Below are 24,774 nucleotides of genomic sequence, written 5' to 3' on the forward strand. Positions count from 1 at the left end.
CACTTGTGGCATTTTGAGCTACCTCACACACAAGCGAGCACTTAATGATGTGCATTAAAGCTGAGATTTATTAAAGAATCTGTAGAAAGCCATTAGCAACGTCTTTGATTTATTCACAGGGGGATGGAAACGGCACAATAAATATGGAAATAACTCTCGGCCTTTTCAGACCACAGCTCGGGGGAACTCCCAAGCAGAATGTGGATTTAGATTCAGAGGGTGTCGATATCTTGTTTAGGGGATGAGCTCATCGTGTCTACTCAGTGGTTTCTGTCAGTGCAGACTTAATCACTGATGGCACCGGACGGCAATAAATTCATTCTGTTTCAAATCAATCTGCGCACGCGCTAATCTCTGCAAACAAACGCCATCACACACAAAATGTGAACTTTTAATGCAAATAAGAAAACTCATAATTCAATTCATTGTGCTAGTTTTCCTCAGTTCCGCTCCTCAGTGAGCCGAGTGCAATAAAATATATCATTCCTTTACCTTCCATCTGTGTCGATAATCACTGCATCCCAGATAACAGCAGTGTGGATATCACAGATGGAGAATATGTTGGTCCTCACCCTGGAGATTTATCCTATTGTAGCTTTTATTGTTTGTAAGCTCATTAGGCCAAAGGGGGATAAATAATTCAGAGCTTTAACATCCATGTATGTAATTAACTGAGGGTTAATTAAAGCTTCAGAGCTATGCTAATTTAATTTGCCTTTACTGTACCTCTAAACTCATGCATACAAGGTGTGTTTGTGTCATATACACACTGCAGCTCACACACCGTTGTTTATCATCAGCAGTATGACTTTTATTCAAAGGTTATTTTTTGATGAAGTGTTATAATTAATTCTTTGTGTTTTGAGCACTTTGCCTCGGCTTTCTCATCAGTACTGATTAACATTTCGTAGATATACTTTCAACAAATCCCTCGGTAATAAACGTTTAATCTTTAAAATATATTTCATCTGACCAATACTATCTAAATGGTATGTAGTGCATTCCTGTGTGTATACAGGAGCTGCTTGACTGTGCTACATTTTAAATACCAGCCTCTTCTCTCCTGCCTTGATATGAAGCCACATCTTCAGAATGTTCTGTCGGCAGACATAAACTGCAAGTAAAAGTGATGAAGTTATTCTCGTGAGAAAACTTTTTGTGCTGCCATATTGAACCCCACCAAAAAGTGAAGTTATTGCTAATCCAGATGGGATGGAGCAAAACAAATTATTAATTTTTAAACAAATTCACACAAACAGTTAGAAAAACAGCTGAAAGCCAAGCCAAAAGAGAAACTGAAACTTCAGCATTGCTTTCAAACCCCTTTGCACCCCTCAGCTGTCACTTTATACAACCTTGATTGGTTGTTGGAGCTTTGACTGCCATAGATAAATATAATAATAAAAAAAAAAGATAAGAAAAAAAAACCCTCCTTTGCCTTGCAGAGAAGCTTTTAAGTTTGATTTCACAACCTTCTGGTTTCATCACAAAAGACATCTCTTCCAGTCACAAGTTCACTCTTTATAGAGTCATACATCACTGTGACAGATCTCATCACTGAGCACGGGCAGGGAAAGTACTTCCTTTGTCTCTACCAAACCAGATTACTGTCTGACACTGCATGTGAACTGCAGTCCCGTGGCATCCAGAGGTGTGATATTACAATAAACCATGCAGTCTCTCCTCTTCATCATCCATAGTGCATGGAGTGCATACTTGATAAACGACACTCTGCTACCCACTGTTTATTCAAAAGTTTCTAACCACACTACTCACGGATATTAGCTGTGAACACAATAACATCTGCTAAAGCACAAAGCACTCAGTGTGAGGACTGCACGGTGCATACAGTCCTGCTACATTCAACACGTTGCTATGCAACTACATAGTTTTTTAGCAGCCATAATATGATAAAAATGAAGACAGCACTGTTAAGCATGAATTAGGAAATCAGATAACATCTGCTGCTGGCTTTAAAATCACACTGCATGTTTAATGTGTAGAGAGGACTGATTCTAAAGGGATATTGCACAAATTTTGGCTGTGGTAAGTTTAATAGCATATGGGTTACTGCTATGTTGTAAAAAACAGGTCAACTGTGCTTTGTTTGGGCTCAAAACTGCTCCTTTGATACCTCAGTAGCGGCTTTATATATATATATATATATATATATATATATATATATATATATATATATATATATATATATATATATATATATGTGTGTGTGTGTGTGTGTGTGTATATATATATATATATATGTGTGTGTGTGTGTGTGTGTATATATATATATATATATATATATATATAAGATAAAAATCTTGTTTAAAAAAAATGTATATATTTCATCATCTTTCCAAAACACTTCTTTCTTTATGCCACTCTTTCTTTACGGTTCCCTACTCTACAGACCCCCTTCCTTCTGATTGGCCAGCCCTCTGGAAACCTGTGAGGGCGTAAGGGCCAGCGTTAAGGGCAGACCTTAGTGTTTAAGACTCACATCTCCAATGTGTCATGAACCATTGAGGAGATTATGCAATGATCTCATGTCTCAATGTCACGTGAACATCTTGAGAGGATTACATGCTTTTTTGAGAACTGACCAATTTGAACAGTTAAAAGACAGATTCAGACATTTCTACAATGTAAGAATGTGTTTGGTTTGAAAATGTGTACATATTTGATTTGGACATCCAGCATTGTTACCTTATATTCCTGTTGAAAATGTGGGAAAACATAATACACCCTCTTTAAAGCATTTTCACAGTGTTTTAAGCAGCTTCCAATGGGAAGTGGCCCTAAATTCAAGCATTTAATAACCGAAGTTCTTCAGCTGGTATTGTCTACATATACCATGATGCATTGCATGTGTTGGCAGCTCAAGCCGCACCATTGTTTTCCAGCTTCTTTTGTGTCCTTGTCCATAAAATCTTTTTTACTTCTGGATGCCATCTTGGCGCTGGAAAATGAGCTAGTTTGCAATGCAAATGGTCACAGAGATTACAAAAATCAAGATGAAACAGACTGCAGTCCTGACAAGCAAAGCACTTTGAGAAAAGACAGAGCTGAGGGCAAAAGAGGAAAAAAAAAACAGATTTCATTGCAGGGCCAAGCTGATCCACTGAAAAACACCAAAATTCTGCATCAACTTCAGACATTTTGAGAAATACAAATCGTACTCTGAAAGCAAGCAGTAATTGAAAATCAGTGAAACGATCCTTTTATGAATCCTCATCTAAAAACCTTCTCATGTCATCAAGGTTGGTGAGAGAAGCATTGATTGCAAATTTTTAAGCAAGAAATAATTTTTTTTATACTCTCCAAAGAAAAGGAGAAGGAAATTTGCTTCTTGTCTCCAAGTAATTGGACAGCATGCTCAGACAAAACTAAAAGTAGAAGGCCACAGTTGGTCCGTCTGAGAGCAATCCATCAGTTCACCGTCTCAAAGGAAATGAAGCAGTAAGCAAGAGTATCCCAAGTAAAAAAAAAAGACTGCCTTTGTATCCAAGGGAACCAAGGTCTTAGCTACATAACAGTGATTTTCTACATACATTCTTCACCTCTGTGGGTTTCTTGGTGCAAATATTTGCATGACCAAAACACATGGGTGCGTCATGTTTTTAAAAGACTTACGAAAGTCTAGATTCTTGTTTGGAGTTTATTTATGAAAAAAAATACCACTCTGAAAAGTTCTTCAACCTGGTAAGGATAAACCTTTTATAGAACTCAGAAAATCTATTCTTGCAGTGTAGATATTAATACTCCAAGAGGCTGAAATCTCTAAACTTCATCTCAAAGTTCTGCAGCTACAGAGTGTGATCAGGACTCTTTGAACTTACTTTAAATAAACATACCAAACGTGTTTTAGTCATCCTGCAAATTTCTGTCCAAATATTGATCCTATTTGGGGATGGGGTTGGATTATTTTGAAGCATGTGACTTGTATTTTAGACATTGGGGATCCTGGAACAGAGTCTGATGGCTCCAACAGATAAAGCAGACATTTTTCAATCTCTTATTGTACAATTTTGGTGTGCCTATGTGAATTGTTGCCTCAGTTTCCTGTTCTTAGCTGACAGGAGTGGCACCTGGTTCAGTCTCCTGCTTCAAGGTTGGACGTATTGTTTGTTCAGAGATGCTCTTCGGCCTACCTTTGCTTTTACTGTTCCATCATCTAAAACTAATCCATCCATTGATCTTCTGACCTCTGGCATCAACAAGGCATTTCAGATCCAAGAACCATGCCACATTCAAAGTCCCTTTAATCACCTTTCATCTACATTCTGATGTTTAGTTTGAACTTCAGCAGATAGATAGATATTTTTCTCAATGAGCAGTTGAACAGGTAAACCTAATGAAGTGGCATGTGAGTGTAAATATATCAAAAGCAAATTATAAAGGCAGAAATCATTTGAGAAAAAATGTATTTGATGTGAAATTCATTTTTTTTTTTAGAGTGGACAGTATTTCATTTGTTGATATGGAGGAAGTGGACTTCAGGAGGTGAATAACAACTGGTCCATAAACTTACAAATGTTGCAGTTAAATTTTGTAGAAGCTTTCATGTTGTTGATCTTATTGAAAGCATCCTGGTGTATGTGACCAAAGATTCACCCTCTGCTCATCCGTCAAAAAAAAAAGTCATCAAGTCTTGTCTTCATCTGGTTTCAATCAAAAACATCAATGTGTGACCTTTACTAAGCTTATCATGGCTTATGGATCCTGGCTCTCTGATTGTTTTTCAAGTATTGCTGGGTGATCTTTGGATGAAGCTCTGAACGACATCCTTTGAATCTTCTTCCCCTTCATACACCTCGTTGCATCACAGCCTTTTGACTACATACTGGAGCGTGCACATCTCTTATGTTTGTCTTTCACAGCTAAGCTCTCCATCTATACAATCCAATCAATCCCAGAGGACCACGTCATACTCCCTATGTACGCTCCCTGCAGTTGTTTGCATTGTGTGTATGTGAGGGTGCTGTGTCCCAAGACGCCTGGTCTTGGGAGGATCTCCTCTGAGTCCGATGCATCTACTTCGTATGCTGCCATATGCTATGAAATACATTCAAAATCAGACACAGAGCAGCTCATGCATCATCGTATTGATGCACAAACAATCACAGAGCCCATCCACCTCATTCATGCACACACCCGCTGACTTCCTCTGCTTCCCTTAGCCTCTGAGGAAATCTAAATAATAATTCTGTGTGTATTAATGCCAGTAATGCCAATCCACACCAGAGCGCGTGGTGTCCTGTGGGAGAGCTGCTTTTGCACTCACATCAAAGCCATAAAAGAGATTGGCATCAAGGCAGGCTGCAGTGTTTGTCTATATGTGTCTATTATATAAAGTTATACAATCCCATGTGAGCATCCTGCAGGGCATGGACCTATCTCTGCAATAATCAGACGAATCCTGTTTTATAAGGGGCTTCTAGTTTTTCTGGGGGATAAAGCTGCAAGATACATGCTGTTCTTTGATCAGGATCACATAGATCCTGTGCTTAAGGGGTACCATGAGTGTATCTGGTATCAGTCTGTTAACATGTGTTCTAGTCTGAAAATGCACAAAGGAGAATGTTTTGTTTTAAGTGAGAAGAGCTATCTTGTACATACATTTTTTTTTTAATTATTGATTTCATTTGGCTTATAAATTGGCCTCATGAGACGTTGAGAATATTCAAATATTGACTGTGACTGCTTGATTTCACAACGACTTTGAGGGCTGATCCACACCTACTCTATTCAGTGCTGGTGTTTCTTCAGGAGCCACTGCAGACATATCCATAAAGCCTCCCAGAAACAACTGTCTGCTTGGTGGAGTGTACTTTTCAACATAGCGTGTCTCTTACGTGCATCACAGCAGACTGCCTGCTGCTCACTTTGACTTTGACTAAAACTTGTCTCCATTATTTTTTTTTTTTAGTGATTTTGAGGTAAGTTAGCAGTTCCCCTGTTTAACAGCTTTTCTCCTTTAGTCAAAATTATTAACTTAATTAGGAGATATTGCAATCTCCCACATGCTAAATACAACTTAGAGTATAATGCTGGATATCCATACTAGACATGTGCAGATTTTCAAACTGATACAAACTCATGTGTTGTAAAAAAAAAAAAAAAAAAAAAAAAAAAAAATTAATCATGAATCTGTTTGTAAACTGCTCAATATGGTACGTTTTTAAAATAGAATGAGATCTTGATGAGGCTTGCTGAAACGATGAGGTCATTGCAGAAGATAAAGATCTTCTGACAGGTTCATGAGATGTTGGAGTGGGCCTTAAACACCAAGGTCAGCCTGTAGCTCTGCCTGTGACAAGACTTCCATGGCATGACCAATCAGAAAGAAGGGGGTTTGTGGAGCGGGAAGCCTCTAAGTGATAGCCTTTCAATCAAAGCCTTTCAGACAGAGGCTGATATAAGGAGTTTTCAAAACAAACAAACAAAAAATCCCCAAATCTTCTTGTGACTTGTTGAAATGATGAAGTACCGCATAAGGATCTTGTAATTGGTTCATGGAGGGTTTGGACCTCAAACACCAAGTCTGCCCCTGATGGACCTTTAGATGGCTGGCCAATCAGAAGGAAGGGGGGTTGTGGAATGGGGAGCCTTAAAGAGAGCAGCTGAAAGGAAATGTTTCAGGGAGCAACACCAGTTTAAAACACTAGCGTGAGAAAAGTAGTATGTAAATCTACAGGGGTACCAGAGGGACAGTATAGAGCTTAAAAAAAAGCACCATACCCCACTTTAACCCAATCCTGCCTGATATGTTGTAGTCAATGTTCTCCTACAACAGCTCGTCAGCATTGTGGCTACTGGTTTGTTTCCCCCTTGGTGTCAATGGGATGAGAGATTTTCTCAAATGTGGAATGGATGTTAAGGGTAGGACTAGAAGAGCCAAGCAAAAACAATATGCATGCCTACACACAGAGATAAGTAGATTTGTGGCAAAGCACACACATATAGTCTAAAGTGAGGGAGCAAAAATTAACACACACACACACACGCACGCACACACACTCACACACACACACACACACACACACACACACACACACACACACACACACACACACACACACACACACACACACACACACACACAAACATAATAACTGATATCTGTCCCTGGTCAGATGTCATTGTTGGGGCAAATTGCAATATCAACAACAAACAATAGACCTGCAATTTCAAACAGTGTGAGGCAGGCAGGGATGTGAGCGTATTTACACACAGCTCTGTGAAAGGCAGCCACATATCTCTGAGCCATTATTGATGCAGATTGTGGATAGAATTTAGCAGCGCTGCTCTCTGAGTGTGGCGTATGCATATGTATAAGCAAACGCCACATGAGCCTGAGAAGCCATCGCTAGCTCCTGAAATGGAATTGGATCCAGCTGTTGCCCTTGGCTACTGATTAATGTTTGTGTGCACATACAAGTGTGTGAAGAGCATAAATGTGTTAAAGGGCGGTATCTATCCCTCAGACACCTGTGATCCACTCTCTAATATCCTCAACTTCCTGCTTTCCCGTTCACACAGAGTCTAGAACTTATTCAAAGGGGGATTTTCTCCCAGTCTGAAATCATGTTGATCTGTCTCAACACAATACATTTATTGACAATATGTGTTCATAGATCAACAAGATCAAAGCTAATTGTGCTCTTTTATGAAATGCAAGTGTCAAAACCAGAGAAACTGTTACATGTGAAGAAACACAACCATGAAGAATTTCTCAGCAGGGCAGTGATGTCAGAATCAGTGGCATGCATAGTTTTTGAAGGGCAAGGGTGAAAAATAAAAACATACCACACATTTTTATCACCAAAAAGGGCACTTCAGTATGTTAGCAGGCTCCCAAGAGGGCAAATTGGATTTCATCTCCCAAAATGGCACAAGAGGGCACTTTGGCTTGTGTTTTTGCTCCCAAAAAGGTGCTTAAGCAGGTGTTTTGGTTTCCAAGAGGGCATTTTAGTGCATGTTTTTCAACAGTTTGGGCCATGGGGGGCAGATGACTGCCCTCCACCTGCACCTTTGTGTGCACACCACAGAATGCTGGTTGTGTTACAATAGAATGGGTTGAGAGCTGGCACGTTGACATAGGCTGCCTTTACACAACATTTCATCTAAAAACACTAAAACGCAGTGAAAAAAAAAAAGTGTTTACACAGGAATGCTGAGGGACCGAAAATGCTGTAGTAAGCATGCCAGGCCTGTGGGTGGCAGTATAACTGTCTTGTCCAGAAGCCGCTTTTGGGAGATCTCTACCAAAGTAGAGCTGAGCCGATCATCTGGTGTATGGGTGAATACTAAGTGCAGAAATTGAGCAACAGATGCACGTTTTGTATGAAGACAGTCAGCAGATTCAGCAGATTGAGCAGCGCAAGCCCAACACGGTAGTCCGCGACAGTCGTAACATCAGTACTGTTGTCCTGTTGTATGTGCTCAGGCGAAGCGGGGCGTGATGTTAGCACTACCACTGAAAACACTGGCTGACTGTTTACACAGCAACAGTGTCGCTTGCATTTCAGAAAATTTCCACTCTGGAGGCTGTTTTTTTTAGGTCGGCTGAAACATCATTTCTCTGTAAATGTGAAGCGGAAACACAACAAAACTTTTGTGTTTCACCCCAAAACTGCTGTCGCGAAAACAGCCCCTTAATTAATGGCACCTTACACTCTGAAAACATAATGTTAAGTGACTGCCAGCCATACCACTTTCTGAGCCATGATAGCATATCGCTCATTTTAACATATTGTGTATAAAACACTATGTAAATAAATGAATGGATGTGACTTTGTATAATTCCTGAAGAACTACTGGTGTGTAACTTTGTTTGACACCACTTGAACAAGTTTGGCAAACAATAACAATAAACCCATGTTACAATGATGAGCTAAGCATAGCTTAACTTGCCTATTAGAGTTATGCAAAGGCAAGCATGATGTTTTTACGGTTAAATCTCAGGATGCATGTAAACTTCTATAGAGTGCTGTGCCATCGTATGATACCATTGAATGTTTGTCGCCAAAACATCCAAAACTGTTCATTATTGTTGTTGTGCTGTTTATGTTAAGGTTTATGTTGATGTTTTTAATTGTAGCCTAATTCTTCTTTACGCGCTTAATGCAATGGCATGTAAATGTGCCAAAGTGTCCTTTTGAAAACGGGTTAACAGCTCTTCCAGCCGTCTGCTACGCCACTGCTGTGTAGTGAAGGAGATGCATAACATGTTGAATGACTTAAAAGAGAGAAACCAATGTACATTTGTTTGTATGGTCAATGTATGTTAGCATCAATCTAGTGTCAAGTGTTCTATACTGTTTTTGGTCCATGAAGAGATGCATAAAATGTTGAATGTATAAATAGGAATCCCTTGTAATACATAAATGTATATTTGTTTGTGTGTTCATTGACAAAAGTTGAAATACTGCTGTAAAACCAAAGTTTTAGCCATGTATGCTAACAGCTAGCATGCATACATCCTCACACCAGTGTGAAAGTGTTGTGTGCATACAGCCTATTGGCCTATGAATAAGCCCCCCTCTTCACTCTCTGGGACAAACAACAAACACTCAGTGACAGGCGCTGTGGCAGGTGTCACAGTATGAGCTTTTTGGCGGGAAGCCATTTATGATTTTTGGTGACAGAAAGATCACATATTGTCTAGAAATCACCAAAAGGGTCTAAACTCCACATTAGAGATATGTATTAATCTTTTTAATGCTGAGGTCAAAAGTCAACACAGCTGGCTGCACTGGATGAGAGAAAAAAGTTTCTTGCAGAATCGTGTAGAGTGAATTTCAAGGCTAGAATCTAACCAAGGTTACTGGCTCTTGGTTCATACTCTGGCCATCATGAATATTTGAATCAGTTTTGGGCATCAGTATAAAAGTTGTGAATTTTACTTTGGACCAAAAATGTCATCATGCTGGATGTATCAGATGGAAGCTATCATCATGATTATTATCATGATCAAAAGCTCAGATATCTCTTCATCTGTATCCTTTTCATTATCACCATCAGCATCAGCCAACTTATCTCCTTCTGATCCCCCATCTCCTCCTCGCCATCTCCATATCTGCCTCCATCATTACATTTTCATGTCATCATTGTTATCCAGCAAAGTCCCATGCAGAAGCCTCAAAGTCACCTTTATGCTGTAGATCAAAGCCTCCATCAGAGACTGAAGACCAGTGACTGATGTTTTTGTCCCTCGCTGACTTTTAACTCCCTCATTGTTAGGGAGAAGTGGCTGACAGCAACAACACATCACACCCCAGTGATTTCGCTCCATTTCATCATACATGTGCTCAGTCGGTGTCAGTTGAACTGCAGTACTTGGATAGATTTTAACAGTTGGAGTGTGAACTGCTGGATGATTAGTTATGGGTGCATTGTTGACTCTTGAGCTGTCAATAAATGGAGCGTGGCGGGCGTCTCCGATTCGCATAGCGGCCTGGAGCTGGAGATCCTCATCGCACTCCATTAATTGACGGCAACTGCAATCCCATTTTAACTGTTACATTTCTCTGTTAGAGGGAAAATGTGTAATTGCACCATGCTGCTACCGCTCTTTTAAAAGCATTTCTTTTTGTTTCTGACATTGTTAAAGGAGAGATAAAAACTCTGATCCCCTTTAGAACTTTATCTCTCTCAAAGGATGAGATGAGGAGGATCCTAAGATGTTGCGTGGCTCACATTGTGCAACAACGACTGCAACTTAATATCCTGGAGTCCCCCTTTCTACTTTGTAGTTGAGTGGAAGTTTATCTGCTTTTCTGTGCCTGAGCCTCAAAGTGCATGGATCATAAAACTGATTTTATTAGGTATGAGCATGGAGTAACTTATTTTTGTACTTAAGAGGTGCCACAAATGGTGGATTTGCTTCAAATCCCCTAATGATTTCTGAGGCTTTGACATGTAAACATTCCCTCGGTGACCAAGCTAATGAGCTAGCTTCGAAAAAAGCTTTTTTCTCCTCTAACTTTTTACTGAATGAAGTGATGGCATACAGTCCTGAGATCAAATGCTGAGCGAAAAGCAGCCTGACGGGAGCTAACGTCCCCCTAGATACATATTAAGTCCAAATATGTTCCATTTAATGAGGGTTTGACATGAATTGAAGCACATGCTTTTATTTTGAATGATTTGAGGTAGCATGTCACTCATTAATCAGTTCCATTTTCATTCTTTTACTGTATGTTTAACTTTGAGTATTGCTCTTATTTGATGATAGTTTTACCAGTTGATGATTTGCCGTCATTTCCTAGTAAGCATTGAAAACTGGTTAAATCAGGTCTGAACACCCGAATACCTAATTTAAACCAAATTTCTCCTGATCATTTTCTAAAACACTTTTCTGTTTTATAATTTGTATTATTTGTTTCTTTTCAGGGGTTCACAAACTGATGCAAATCATTATTATGACAACAATAATCCAGACTAATTTCCCAGCTGTAATTCTCATCTCATCAATGCTAATCAATGCCATCAAGACTAAATTTCAACATGTTAATCAAACATTTAAGGCATTATTTGTTGCATGATTTAAAGAAGGTTCAGCAGCATTATTGAGGAAGCCGTTCAAAACATTTTCCACTGACAGAAAACTAGGAAAGCAGAAATATCCCTTAAAGCTTAAGTAGTTGATTGATACCTGTTAGAATTTGGAAAGGGAAACAAGCATGTTGGCTGCTGAGTGACAAGCCAAGACAACTGATTGGATGTGTGCAAAATCAGCCCAAGTCTATGCACTGTACTACAGTCTAGTCATGAAATAAGCTTCAAATCACTGTTAAATATATGATCTTATGTTTGACAACAGCTTTTTTAACCGTTGCTAATGTAATTTTATTAAGGTGGTATCATGCTTTCCTATATTTAAAAATAGATGAGTAAAAATGCTTGATTATATACACACATACACTATTTGTTTTTTGTAAAATTTCTATGGAAGGACAATATTAAGCCAAGAAAAAAAAAAAAAAAAAAAAAAAAAACTAACCCACAGCAAAAACAAACATGCAGCAATTCTTGAATATTAACAAAAGCACATTCATTGAATTTGCAGTTTTCAGATGGATTCTGGGATTTCTAGAAAATAAGGAGTGGTTACTCATAGCCTGTTATGCTAAGGTGTTCAGTTGATAAGTGTTTGCTACAGCTGGCTTTTCAACTTGTTTGTTTCATGTAACTATAGTAACAGTTTCTTGCTCCTCCTTGTTGGGGAATATATGTGAAAATAACTGTGAAAAAACTGTGTTTTTCTACCTTAAAACAAACATCAACGCAGAGTCAGGCTCCTGCTGTTAGCTAGCTTAGCTGCTGCTGGTTTGCTAATTATTACGGCTGGCACATGTGACACCTTCAAGTGTGACTTCTACTGATTAACCCTGAGTTTTTCATGTAACCCTCCATCACATACTTTTTCCCCTCTGCTGTAAATGTAAACTTTTCATTAACACACCTCAGCTAGGAAACAGGAAGCTACTGTATTTAGCCTCCTGTCTTAGCCTGAGTGATTCAGACATGTCTGCTCGAGGTGTCAAAGCTAACCTGCTCGTGTCAGGTGGGTTCCATTTCACAGGTTAACCTGATAACCTGCCAACAACCCTCTCAGGGTTTGCTGTCACATTCAATTACCCCACCTGAGTTACCAGGTGTTTGTATGTGACGACAAGAGAGGAGGAGAGAGGAAAGGCGAGACGAAAAAGAGAGAATATGGTGCGAAGGGGGAAGATTTCTGTGTCTGTCTGTTTCCCTCTCCTCTGTGTGTGCTAGCTTGTCTACCTGTGCGTGCTGATTCATGTGCACCCATGCCTGGGTAAGGCACATCCCAGTCGTGTGTAAAAATGTTGTCAGAAAGTTAATGTGATTTCCACCGGTGACTTTGAAGTCACTAGTGTCATCCTCATCTCGTTGTGATTCATCCTCATTCAGTCGTGTGTGTGACCCGCTCTGGCTCATGGAAACAAACTTTCTTGTGTCACATCTATCGTATCAAAGAGTTGCGTGCCGAAGACAGATCAGGAGCACTTTTGATAGTGTGTGACAGTGAAGGTTATAACCTGTTAGAATAACCATGAGGCTGGTGACAGGCAGTCTTTTGTAACCTTTAATATGAACCTGAGTCATCTCTGTTTGAGCTTTTTCTGCATGGAGAGGCTCATTATTCTCTATCCAAGCTAAGATGATGTAAAATGATGATCTGAACTGGTTCAAATCATGTAAAAAAAAAACAAAAAAAAGGAAACACCTTATGATCAAGGGAAGACGCACTCAACATACCAATGAGTAACCCAGCAACTTCATCCAACCTCTTTGTACTCCATGAATTGCTTAGTCCCGGATTTGGCACCGCTTAATCAGCAAATATAGCCGTCATGTCTTTTTTTACTTTGTGCTTAGAGCTGTGAAACAAAGATTTATCAAACTGCGCCCTAAGATCTTGTAATTTTCCTAATTTTAACCTGAAAAGCATGACTAAGATATTTCTGTGCAACGGCAACAAAAATGTGTCTGTCTTTGGGTCGATCTCTGAGCGTCATGTAATCTTTTGTCTGCTGACATCACCACTTTATTAACACAGTTTTATGTGACACTAGGCAAGAACAAGGCTTAAGGATTATTTTACAAAAAAAAAGTCCCTGAGAACAGTTTCTTCTGATGTATCACAACAAAATCTCAGGCCTCTTTCTTAGGTCTGCCAGAAAAATAACATACCCATATTGAAAAGAGTGTATCTCTGCATCTACAAGGTCAATGTGAATCATTCTGCTGTCATATTAAAGAGAAGATATGTGACAGTTGTTCAGAGGTGCCAGTATTGGTATTTATGTCTCTGGCTCAGACATTAAAAGGTGCTTTGTTTCTTTTATTTTTTAAAGCTGTTTACAAGAAGTTTTTGTTCCAACCTCATTAGCTTTGCAGTGAACTTAAGCCCCGTCTCCACAAAGCGGTTCAGTTCGGTTCATCTCAGTACAGCATGCATTTTGTGGCATTTCCACCGGCTAATCCTGGGACAGATCCCTAAATGACCGAGATGAGCCGTCCCACTTTTTGGGACCCTATTATATGGGTGCCAATCTAAACTGATCCGATCCCAGAAGGTGGAGCTACAACACTACACTGTCTGTTGATTGGTCTAAAGAATCGTCTCCTGGCAGCACACAGCCTTCTCTGAAACAAAGCTTGGTTGCACGTTGTAACAAAGGGCCACATGCCAATCACAAAGAAGACAAATTACTAGATGACTTCCATCGTTGCTCTTCATTTACTGCGCTGCCTTTTTCTTCTTCATTTGATCTGACAATACTAACGTTAGACGGTCTGTGAGATAGAAGTGAAGTGATACAAAGAAACATCAGTAAATCTTGTCACTCCCAGTTGTAAAAGAGTTGTTTACTTCTCCAAATTCATTAAAGTCCATATAAATCGCTGATTCACTTTTTAAACCATACATGAATTATATAAAAGTGTTTTTTCCATGAGCATTCAGCATAGAGGTGGAAAAACTCCAATATGAGCTGGAGTTTCCTGAAAATTTCATTGGAAGTATTAGGTTGGGAATATTAGAAATTTCCAGGGTGTTTTGCCATCACGTTCAAAGTTTTTTCTAAAAATTCTATTGCCCAACAGAAGATGACCACTTGTCATAACAAGATAGCAGCCACTGAAGATGTTGAGGTCCTGGTCCTTGATGAGCAGAAAGCATCACCTGAAGAGAAGCTGGAATAAATATTTGATTTTTATTACTTTCAAGATGCTAGAAATCCTTGCGGACCCTCTGTCATACTGGCGCTTCCTAGTTTGTATTTTGCTTCATGTATTTATCATGTACTCTGATAAAGTGTGTCAGTGTGCCTGTGCTTGAATTAACTACACAGTTTCACAAATTTAAATGCTCCGCTCTCCTTTTTAGCTCAGTTATTTAACATCCCCAAAAGACAACAAGAAACAAATGTTTCTTCCTCTTCTCCTCTCCTCACAAATTGCACTGTGACACTGACATATGTTGCTGTTTTTCCTGGAAAATGGGGCTGGTTTTTTTTCTTTCTTTTTTTCTTTCTTTTTTTCTTTTTTTAATCTTATTTCATCTCGCAGAGCATTATTGGCCATGATTTATGAATCTGTACTGTGGAGAAAGAGATAATCTGTAACTGTAGAACAGATGTAATGCTTTTGAAGACTAACACCCATTTCTAGGGCAGCCCATGTGTTTGTCGCTGGAGTATTGCCACTAATTACTCAGGATAAATCCAGTGCTTATTAAATCGTTTGACTGTGAAAGTGTGACAGGATGCAGTGTAATCATCTGCAGTCAACATGCTTAGTTTTGATGATGTACTATTACATATAAGGATTCTCTGGTGTTATAGGAGACTAATGCACACAGGCTGATTTTTAACACCATCGTGCAGTGTGTGACTGAAAAGAGCCATGCAAATATAATCTACATGTTAATCAGCCATGGCACAAAAGCTTTAGGAAACAAGCTTGATGTTCCTGTTTCTATCAGTGTGTGAATGTGTGATAACTCACACTTACACTCAGGTGATTCTCACACATTTAAATGGCACTAAATGTGGACGTGTTGACTGCCGGGTAAAGTTCCAGCGACCTCGTCATGCCACTGGGATGGATGTTTATAGCTGAGTGTGTGAAGAGTAGATGACACAGCAGACCCTGATGAAAACCGTCATAGTTTTCTTGCGTTGTGGCTGGTTCAGACTGAGTTGACAGTTTTGCTACATCTTAATTGTTGTTAGCACATGTTGTCAGAACCATCTGCTTGACATGTTGTGTGATTTACAGGGTTGTACAGGTTGTATTTAGATGTTGAGAGAATCTCACAGATGAACAGACTGATAGTGGAAATTTCTTTAAGCGAGAATACAGATACAGATCCTCAAACACCAAATTTTCCCTGTCCAATTTTCCCATTTTTTATCAGTAGTGAAACCAAAAAGTGTTTGAAAAAAATTCTAGAGAAGATACTTTTATATATCAAACATGAGCATTTCTACTTCTTCTGATTCTTTTTTTGTTTCTTCTTGATGTGAATTCTAATTTTACCCTTGTATATATTTTCAGAGCTAGCTTCAAATAGAATCTCATAGAAAATAGCACTCGTTTTTTAAGCTGCTGTCTCTTTAAGGCTCCTCACTCCACGAGGCTCCTTCCTTCTGATTGGCCAACCTTCTGAAGGTCCTTCGGAAGTGGGGCTATCATTAGGCCCACCTCTCCAGCCAGTGTTGCCAGCTTAACAACATTGTTGATGTATTTAGCAATTTTCAGACCTTTCTATCTACTTTATATTTTTTCATTTTTGTTTGTTTTTTTAAAGTGACGAGCATGAAATCTTAGTGACTTTTTCTGAAGTTTGGAGACTCTGATGAGAAAGCATTTTTACTCTTCTCATCCAAAAGCAAGCGAGTGCTGCCATTGGCTCCTCTTCCTTTGCAAACCACTTATTGGTGGATAAGACCTTGCACTTACAGAGCAGGAGACCTCATGCCAAGTAAAATGTTCATGGATAAACCCTCTGCTAGCAAATTTCTCTCCACCAGAGTGTCACTTTTGAGTCATTTTGCTGGCACGAAGCCCGGATAAAGGAGGGGCATTTTTGTTTTGACATTAGAAAGAAGACAAGACTGCAAAAAAAAAAAAAAAATGCAGGTGATGACATCACTCAGTGACTTCTGGGGCAGCCAGTAGCAACTTTCCTTACCAAGGAGTAGGAAACACTATCTCTAACTTGAAATATACTAGTTAGGAGATCATCATGAATTGACCTCATAATTTCAGCAAGTCTTGTAAAAATCTTGTAAAGACCTAATATTATTTTAAACAGACTGTTTTGAGCAGTTTGTAAGCAGATGTAGCGATTTCTACTATATATGAATATGTAGCACAGACATCCAGAATTGTTACTTTTTGACATTCTCAAAAGATGGGGAAGCGTTATGCCCACTCTTTAAGCTTGGTGATACCCCTCTTTAAAGGAAACAAAATGAAGAGAAATCTGTTGATGTGGGTCTGTAACGTTCAAAAATGAGAATTTGTGAAAATTTTACGAGGAGAAAGTAAAAGTAAACCATGTTCAATGAAAGATGCGTCTGTTACTTTCTGGAGATGTTATGGCATGCAGCTTTGTGACCTCTGTCTGTCTGTCCATCAGGTCGGCTGTATGGAGCCAGCAGGAGATCCCAGCAGTTGTCGGCCTGTAGCCTCACCAAAGTTCAAAAGAGTAATTTCAGCTCCAATTCCTCAAGAAAAGAAAAGCCAACACATCACTCCCTCCGCTTGCTGACCCATCGCCTCCGAAACCTGACACCACTGTGAGGGATCAATAAGTATTCCACCACCGAGGACGAAATAGGCGACTTGTGCATTTCCTCAGCAGCTCCTCAACAAGGTGAATGTCAGATTTCTCTGTGAGAGCTACAGTAATCTTCTTGAGAGCGAGGAAACAGGAAATAGGCTATGATAAGGACAGTAATCTAATTGGATGTTCAGTCTTCCAGTCAGTGCATTTAAGATGTGTGTGTGCATGTGGGATGTAACACTGTTTCAATTTAGTAGGCTTTTGCAAGTCCCTGATATCACCCAGGTGTGTATATGTGGGTATTGCTATAGCTCCAGCTGTGTGCGTTGGAGCAGAAGCGGAAATAATCCGTGCTCTGCTGTAATTTGAGGCGCCGACTTCTTGTGTAAGGTTTGTGTTATTGGTAATCGATGAGCTTTTACAAAGAGGTGGATGTATAAAAATCACAAGGGTGAATTTGTCTAGAAACACAAATCCTCCTCAGAGGAACAAGAAGGATCATTCATATTCAGAAGATGCCACATCAATAAACATTTTGTACAGTCTGCCATGGAGGAAATCCTGGGAAAGAATGCTGAATCAGGAAAAAGAAAAAGCTGAGCATATGACTGTATTTCTTCAGAGATGCACTGCTCCTGCATCTCTCTGATTCAGTATTCTGCTGAGTAACTTTGTTTTGGGCGAGGTTACAGCAAACTGTAAATTCGCCCACGCAGTCACACATAATGAGACACAAACAAGGCAGCAGTGAAGGGGATAGGAGAGAAGTAGCCCATCACGTAGATGTCAAGCCATAAACAGCCCACATCTCATCTGCAAGAAGGACAGCGTAGCGCTGATTAGCATCGAGCCTGGCAGACGCAGTCAGATACCACTGTTGAGTCACTTTTTACAACAGTGTGTGAATGTGTAAGAAAGATACTGTAATCCCAATCTTGGCTGGAAATTTATAAATAAAGAAAAAAAAAAGATTCAATGATAGAATGAACCATGCCTAACATAACATAATTTCACTGACCTAAGTTCATTTTTGCAACTTAAAGAGGGGGCATTGACTATTTTTTAAAAAGCCTTTTACTAACACTCTAAGTGGCTTTACATCATCAAATAATCCCTATTTTTCTCACACTGGAGTTTTTGAAAATCTTTATATCATCCTTCATTTGAAACACTTTGTTTTAGCTGCCTTCTCTTGAAGGCTCTTTGCTCTACAAAACCCCCCGTTCTCTGATTGGTCGGCCAATTGGATGCCTGTAGGGGCAGAACTATTGACATGTTTGAGGGTCACCCCTCCAACCAGTTTGTTGTTAACCAGTTAGGAGATCTTTCTGCCATGATCTCATCGTTTTAACAAGCCCCTTTAAAGATATCATGCTGTTTTTAAAAATGCTCCATTCTGACTATTTTACAGACAGATTCAGGGTTTCTACCACATATTCCATATACGTGCGGTATAGACATCCAGCATTGTTACTTTACATCCTTGTTGAAAATATGGAAAAAACGTAATACCTCATCTTTAATCATGTTTATGTATTGTATTCAGTGTTTAACATGTTTCAAGTGCATAAATAACACGAAATACTTCACACTCCACCTTTAAGTATGAGCTGTAAAGCGTGAATCTTAGAGCCGTTTTCACATATGCATTTCCTTAAATTAGATATTTCCATAACAGCCTGACCGTAAGGTTCACATGTAACGATCAGACCAAGTGGCAGGGGAGGAGGAGAAAAGATGGTCTATAGACACTAAAGGTGGGTACACTCTGCATTATAATCAAGCTGATTTTTGTCCTGATCTCCCCATTACGATCAAATCCAGTTAAGGCTCGATTGTTGGCAAATGACATAGTGTATAATTTTCCTGAGGTGTGATAAGTGGGATTTTTTCTGGTCGCAGCCACTCACGAGGCCTCTGATTGTGAGATTGTAGATGTTGTACATGTTTAATATTTGCAACTAAAACTCCTGTAGAGAAGCTGCGCAGGTACAGCATGCAGTGTCACGTGCAGTGGAGCAAAGCCTATCAAGATGCCAGCTGACTCAGCTGACTGACCAAAGAGGAAGTAAGAAATCTATCTGTATTACTTATGAAGACTTTACTCACCACCAACTCGCACTGTTATTGTTAAAGCCCATAACCCCACCATCTTCATGACTTTTTCCATGATCGTTTTTCTTTTTCTGTCTTTATAGACCGAAAACAACCATCATTGCTTTTCCCTGTTCGTCCGTCATGTTTGTTTACACTGATGTCACATTTTATTATGCGAGATTTGGAATATTGAGTGTGAAGAAGCTGAATCTCTTCTGAAGAAATGATGCTCTGGGTGGGTTTTAAATTTCAAGTTCATGAGGAACCTCAGGTGGATAGGTTAATGATGCTTTAATTTAATTCAAGTATCTCAATAAGCCATGTCACAATGTGATTTGCACTTGTGGTCTCATTGACTCTTAAAACATCATCGGTCTCACAAAGTACCATCCTCATTTGAAGTCTGCTCGTTAGTGTCGTCCACCTAACCAGCATCCTCCTTACCATAGATATCAAGCAGTAGGTGACAGAGTTGACGTTTAATTCAAATATGAACTAGCACTATGTCACCTGAGTTAAACTTTACAACTCTAGATTTTCCTTTTTAAGGATCTCTTCTTCAAAGACAGCTGGTCTTCATGTGTACTCAATGTTTAAACATACAGTCTTATCCAAATTTGAAAGATAAACACAGTTGTCAGACTCAGAATGTGAGTATTTGAATGTTAAATTGGTTTGTTAGAAAGTAAAATACATTATCATTTTTCTTACATGACAGCCATTTAATTGAACTGTCTCTGTGGATTAATTTGAGAAAGAAACTCTAACAAACCCATTAACCCCGGCTTTCTTGCTGAAGACATGTAAGGGTACAGTCTTAATGGCCAGGTCCAGGGATGACACAAAGAGTGTAGAGCTTTGTTTGTGGGACAGCATTTTAAAAAAAGGACAATCTTGGTCCAACACCAGCAGCAGTTTTCAAAGCCAATTTTATCCCAACTAAAGCTGAACCAATGATTAAAAAAAACTTTGAGATCCTACAAATAAAGTTCTACTTCAATGAGAATAAAATAAAAAAATAACAAGATTAAATAAGTAATTTTACAAAAATAAAGTTGTGAAAGAAAAAATGTTAAATTAAGAAAAAACAGTTTTACCTTAATGAGAAATAAATTAAATAAGTAGAATTTGTATTCTCAAGAAAGTAAAGATGTGAATGCTTGATAAAGCATATAGTCAAAAGTTATATAGGGTTTATAACGGATGGATGGATAGATAGGGTTTAAACTGCACAACCCATATACAGAGGTGACAGTAAGTAGAAAATTGGTGTTTCAACATGTGTCTCTTTACTTCTTGTCATTCCTCACAGTCTCTCAGTTTTCTGCTTTATCCAATCTTATTGTTTCAACCGAGGCTTAAAAAATCACCCATATCTATTTTTAGTTGTTTTTTTGTTTGTTTGTTTTTTTAACATCTTTTTTGCTCATTAACACATTTAACCTTTGGGTCATGGGTTCATTGTCTCACAGCATTTTGCCATTGCACAGGTATGTTTACAAGTCCCACTATATGCAGTTGGAAGTCGATGCATTAGTTGAAAAGGTGACCCTGTAATCTGGCAGATTACACCTTGATGTGCTAGTTGTTATGAGTACAGTTGAAACATGGACAGAGTCTTCAGGAATGCATTGCAGTTTGACATTTTATTCAAATATTAAACTATATTTATCAGTTTCTTATGGAAAAGTCGAGGCATTTGAAAGTGACACATTCAGCCCGAAGCTTCAAGTTGACAGGGTAACCATTTTCACCTCAACACTTGGGGTGCTAACTAGCAGTTTACCTGTAGAAAAAATAATGACTCGTGGGCCTAACTGAAGCAGTCAATAGGTCAAATGCTGCACAGAATGAGCACATTTGTTATATGTCATATGCTACAAATATAACACTGAAGTACACAAACTTGCAAGTCAGTGCATGAGAATTGGGGCTTTAAATGTGGACCATCGCATGATGGATGGTGGAAAGTAGTGATTCAAGACCAAGTGGTCTTGACCAAGTGGCAGCCTCCGGTCTAAGTATATGAGACAATGCGGAAGTGCTAAAATCTGCTGTTTCTCGAGTGTTCGTTGAGGCTGGCTCCAGAAGTACCAGGAGTCACATACGCACCAAGCCAAAAAAGCTGTTTTCAAAGCAGAAATTAAGCCATTTAATTTCACTATCTAATTTCACTATCTAATTTCACTAACGGCACCCACTGTATAGGGGGTGATTTTTTTTTAAACTGGGCCGTTCAGAGGATATTAAGATCGCAAGCTCGCCCAATCAGAGGCACAGCTCAGGGTCACATGATGGTAAAGCCCCTGCCACTACCAATATGGCCGCTATAGCCAATTTCTGTTTCAGAAACAGACGGGTGACGTCGGGAAGAATACGTCCATGTTTTATACAGTCTATGTTCAAGACCTCAAAAAAGAGGTTCCAGTGATGAGAAGGACGAAATGATTTTTCTGGTTCAATGAGTTGGATGAAATTCTCAGAACTAGTGGTTGAACCAAGAGATGTTGAGGAGTCCTGTGACGTGACCTGAATAGGGATGGTGAGTTAAGTTGGCATATTGCTTTTGCTACACTAACTACCAGTTGTCATTGAAGTGGCCTTCAGGCTGTAATCTGAGCCAAAGGTTGAAAGTAATTCAGATGCAAAAATGTCATGAAAAACTACAGTTTGTTACATTTACATCAATATGGGAATAGTGTGTGTCGTAATTTATCAAAGAGATATGTTCAACTCCTGATCCACGTTGCTGGGCTTCATCTGCATTTCCTGGCCATACGCCAGAGCAGCACGGCTAGAAACTGTGCCGTACAGCTGCCTATGACATCCAATTTTCACACCTTGATGCACAGTGTCCATATTTAAGGATCCCCTGAGAGTAACTTGCTAATTTAGAAAGGTCTCAAGTGAGCCAGCATTCACAGCAATGCTGCTACACGAGGAAGAAATAATCTTTGAAGCATGATTGATCACACCTCTGCTAGGGGATATATTTCATGACAATGAATGAATAAAAAAGAAGTTTCTCTGTTTTAAAATGAGGAGAGGACAAAATTTAATGCTTGCAGTATTTTCCTCCACTGCAGCATCTGCTTTATATGCCAGCTGAAGTTATTACCAATTATGCTTCAGTGTTCACAGGGGCCAGGCTGTTAAGCTTAATGATACATTTTATAAACATAAAGATGATTTGATGAGCTTTACAGTTACTCTAGTAACCCAACCGGTAAAAGATTTCTCCAATAGCGGTCGTCGATCTTGTCCAGAGGAGAGAAACAGGATGCTTTTTCTGTGAAGGCAGCATGGTGTACCTGTGGCTCTTCTTGCTCCCAGTCAACAAGTCTTTGACACTCACTGAGGCTGATCAGATAACATTTAGGCTACTAACTGGCATTCACATTTCACTGCCTGCCGAGACGGGCACTTCATCTTCCACTAATGCCATCTGCGAGCACTGGCAGCATGCCCGGAGCAGGGCGGAGGAGCAGTGAGAGTCCCCTGGTGTGTGTCTGTGAGAGTGTGTGAGCCGGCGAGTGAGTAAAATTAGTAAGCAGGTAAGTGAGCAGACTTAATGAGGGCAAATGTATATGCTATGAAAACTGCTGTTTTTGACTATGGCACCAAATGACTGCATTTCCTTTTCTTGATCCGCTGCTTCAACCAACAGCTGATCAACTCGAATGTGGAAATGAACACGACTACCAGGAAATTCATGAAAAAGCCCCTGGCACAGACGTCGATGTGTTTAGTCTCATATATCTTCCTTCGACCTTCCCTCCCTTTCCTTATCTCTCCTCACATCTCTATTAGGATGGACTGAGATGCCAGGAACATACTGACTCAAGTCATAGAGACTCGACGGACTTGCAACTCTACTCAACTTAAGGGTAAAAAACTAGTGACTCAACTCGACTCGAAAGACAATGACTTTAGACTTGACTTGAGACAAGCTGAGTCAGACGACTCCTACCATGTTCGCCACACTATAGGTTCACACTTTTAGTGATTGATTGGAAACAGGCGTGTAGCGAGATCACAACCACAAAAGCAGCCAATAGGCAAACACAACACAAGCCACTGATAAATGGATCCAAATATTTCGCTTGCATTTGGTTTATTTGTTCAAACGGAAAGACTTTAATCTTTGTATACACCTCATTCTGAAAGAAAAGTGCCCATCAGAATCGACATGTAATCAGTTTCACCGGGGTGAAATATTCCTTTCCCCAATTTCCTCAATTTGTTTACGTTTGTTTGTGTATGCCCCATTGGCTATTCTGTTTGATTATAGCGGCGCATGTAGACCACAGATTGGAATATTCCTTTCCATGTAGCCTATACTATTTTATTCCGGGAAAGTCATTCAGAAAGATTCCATTCGGAAAGATGTAACCTCATGTAACCGTGGTTACTGTGCAGTTGCTAGCTACTAATGGTGACTGCCCCCAAGCCTGTAGTCAGTTCTGCTGCTACAAAAGTAAAGCAGTTTGCGTCTAAAACATCTACTCGAATGGAAAAATGAGGAATGTGCAATGCAAGGTATGCAGCGCTAAAATAAATTAAAAAGAGGGGAACAACGTCCAACTTTATCCAACTGTTTCAAATATTGTTGCTAATAATAAGACAAACAATTTCACACACCACTGTCGCAAACATTGCTATGGGCTACTGTAGCCTATGTGACTGCATAGATAATATCCACCTATGGTTGCCTCTGTCTTCCAACACTTTATCACTTTTCATAACAAACATCCAGTCGTGACTCGTCAGCAGAGTAAATAACTCCAACACAAAACCTTTCTTCCTACTGATTTAGCCTTCAATACGTTTTTTCCTTTAGCTATAGTTTCTTTTAGTCCACTCTTATTTTCACCATTATTTTAGAAGGTGGATAAAGGATCCTATGCCAGAAAACAAATACATGTAGCCAGGCACTAGAGGCAGCTAAATTTGTGCCTGATGCTAAATGACATATTAAGTTATAATTGTACCTCTCCATTATAATTTTAAAATATGTGGCTTAATCCATGCAGAGTTGCAGACTAATCTGCATAGTATTTTTTAACATTTACTTCAGGGAGATAAGGTTTCTCCCTTAAACCTGAGATATAACCCGTGACTCAGCTCGACAACCTTGTGACTTGAGTGGACTTGAATTGACAACCTTGTGACTCGACTTGACAGAAAATCTTGAGACTTGGAACAAATGACTTGTTACTTTCTGGGGGCCCAGATTGGATGGACTAGTATAATTGTCAGACTAAAGTAGGGGATTCATTTGCTGCCCTTAAGCCATCTTCCTCAAACAGGTCACCTGTTGGTGCTGCCTTCCTTCCTTCCCAGCTGCT

General features: G+C 39.4%; 1 long non-coding RNA gene across 2 annotated transcripts in view; it reads left to right on the forward strand.

Annotated features, from left to right (window-relative positions):
• Positions 1–24,774, forward strand: part of LOC141785400 (uncharacterized) — a 67,803-nt gene that overhangs the window by 20,004 nt on the left and 23,025 nt on the right. For both annotated transcript variants that reach the window (XR_012597526.1, XR_012597525.1), the window contains exon 2: positions 17,183–17,419. This is a non-coding gene — a long non-coding RNA (uncharacterized LOC141785400). The remainder of the gene's footprint in view (positions 1–17,182; positions 17,420–24,774) is intronic.

The sequence above is a fragment of the Halichoeres trimaculatus genome, unplaced genomic scaffold (assembly GCF_033239565.1).
Source record: "Halichoeres trimaculatus isolate MK-OKI-2021-1 unplaced genomic scaffold, fHalTri1.1 fHalTri1_scaffold_23, whole genome shotgun sequence".
Taxonomy (NCBI): domain Eukaryota; kingdom Metazoa; phylum Chordata; class Actinopteri; order Labriformes; family Labridae; genus Halichoeres; species Halichoeres trimaculatus.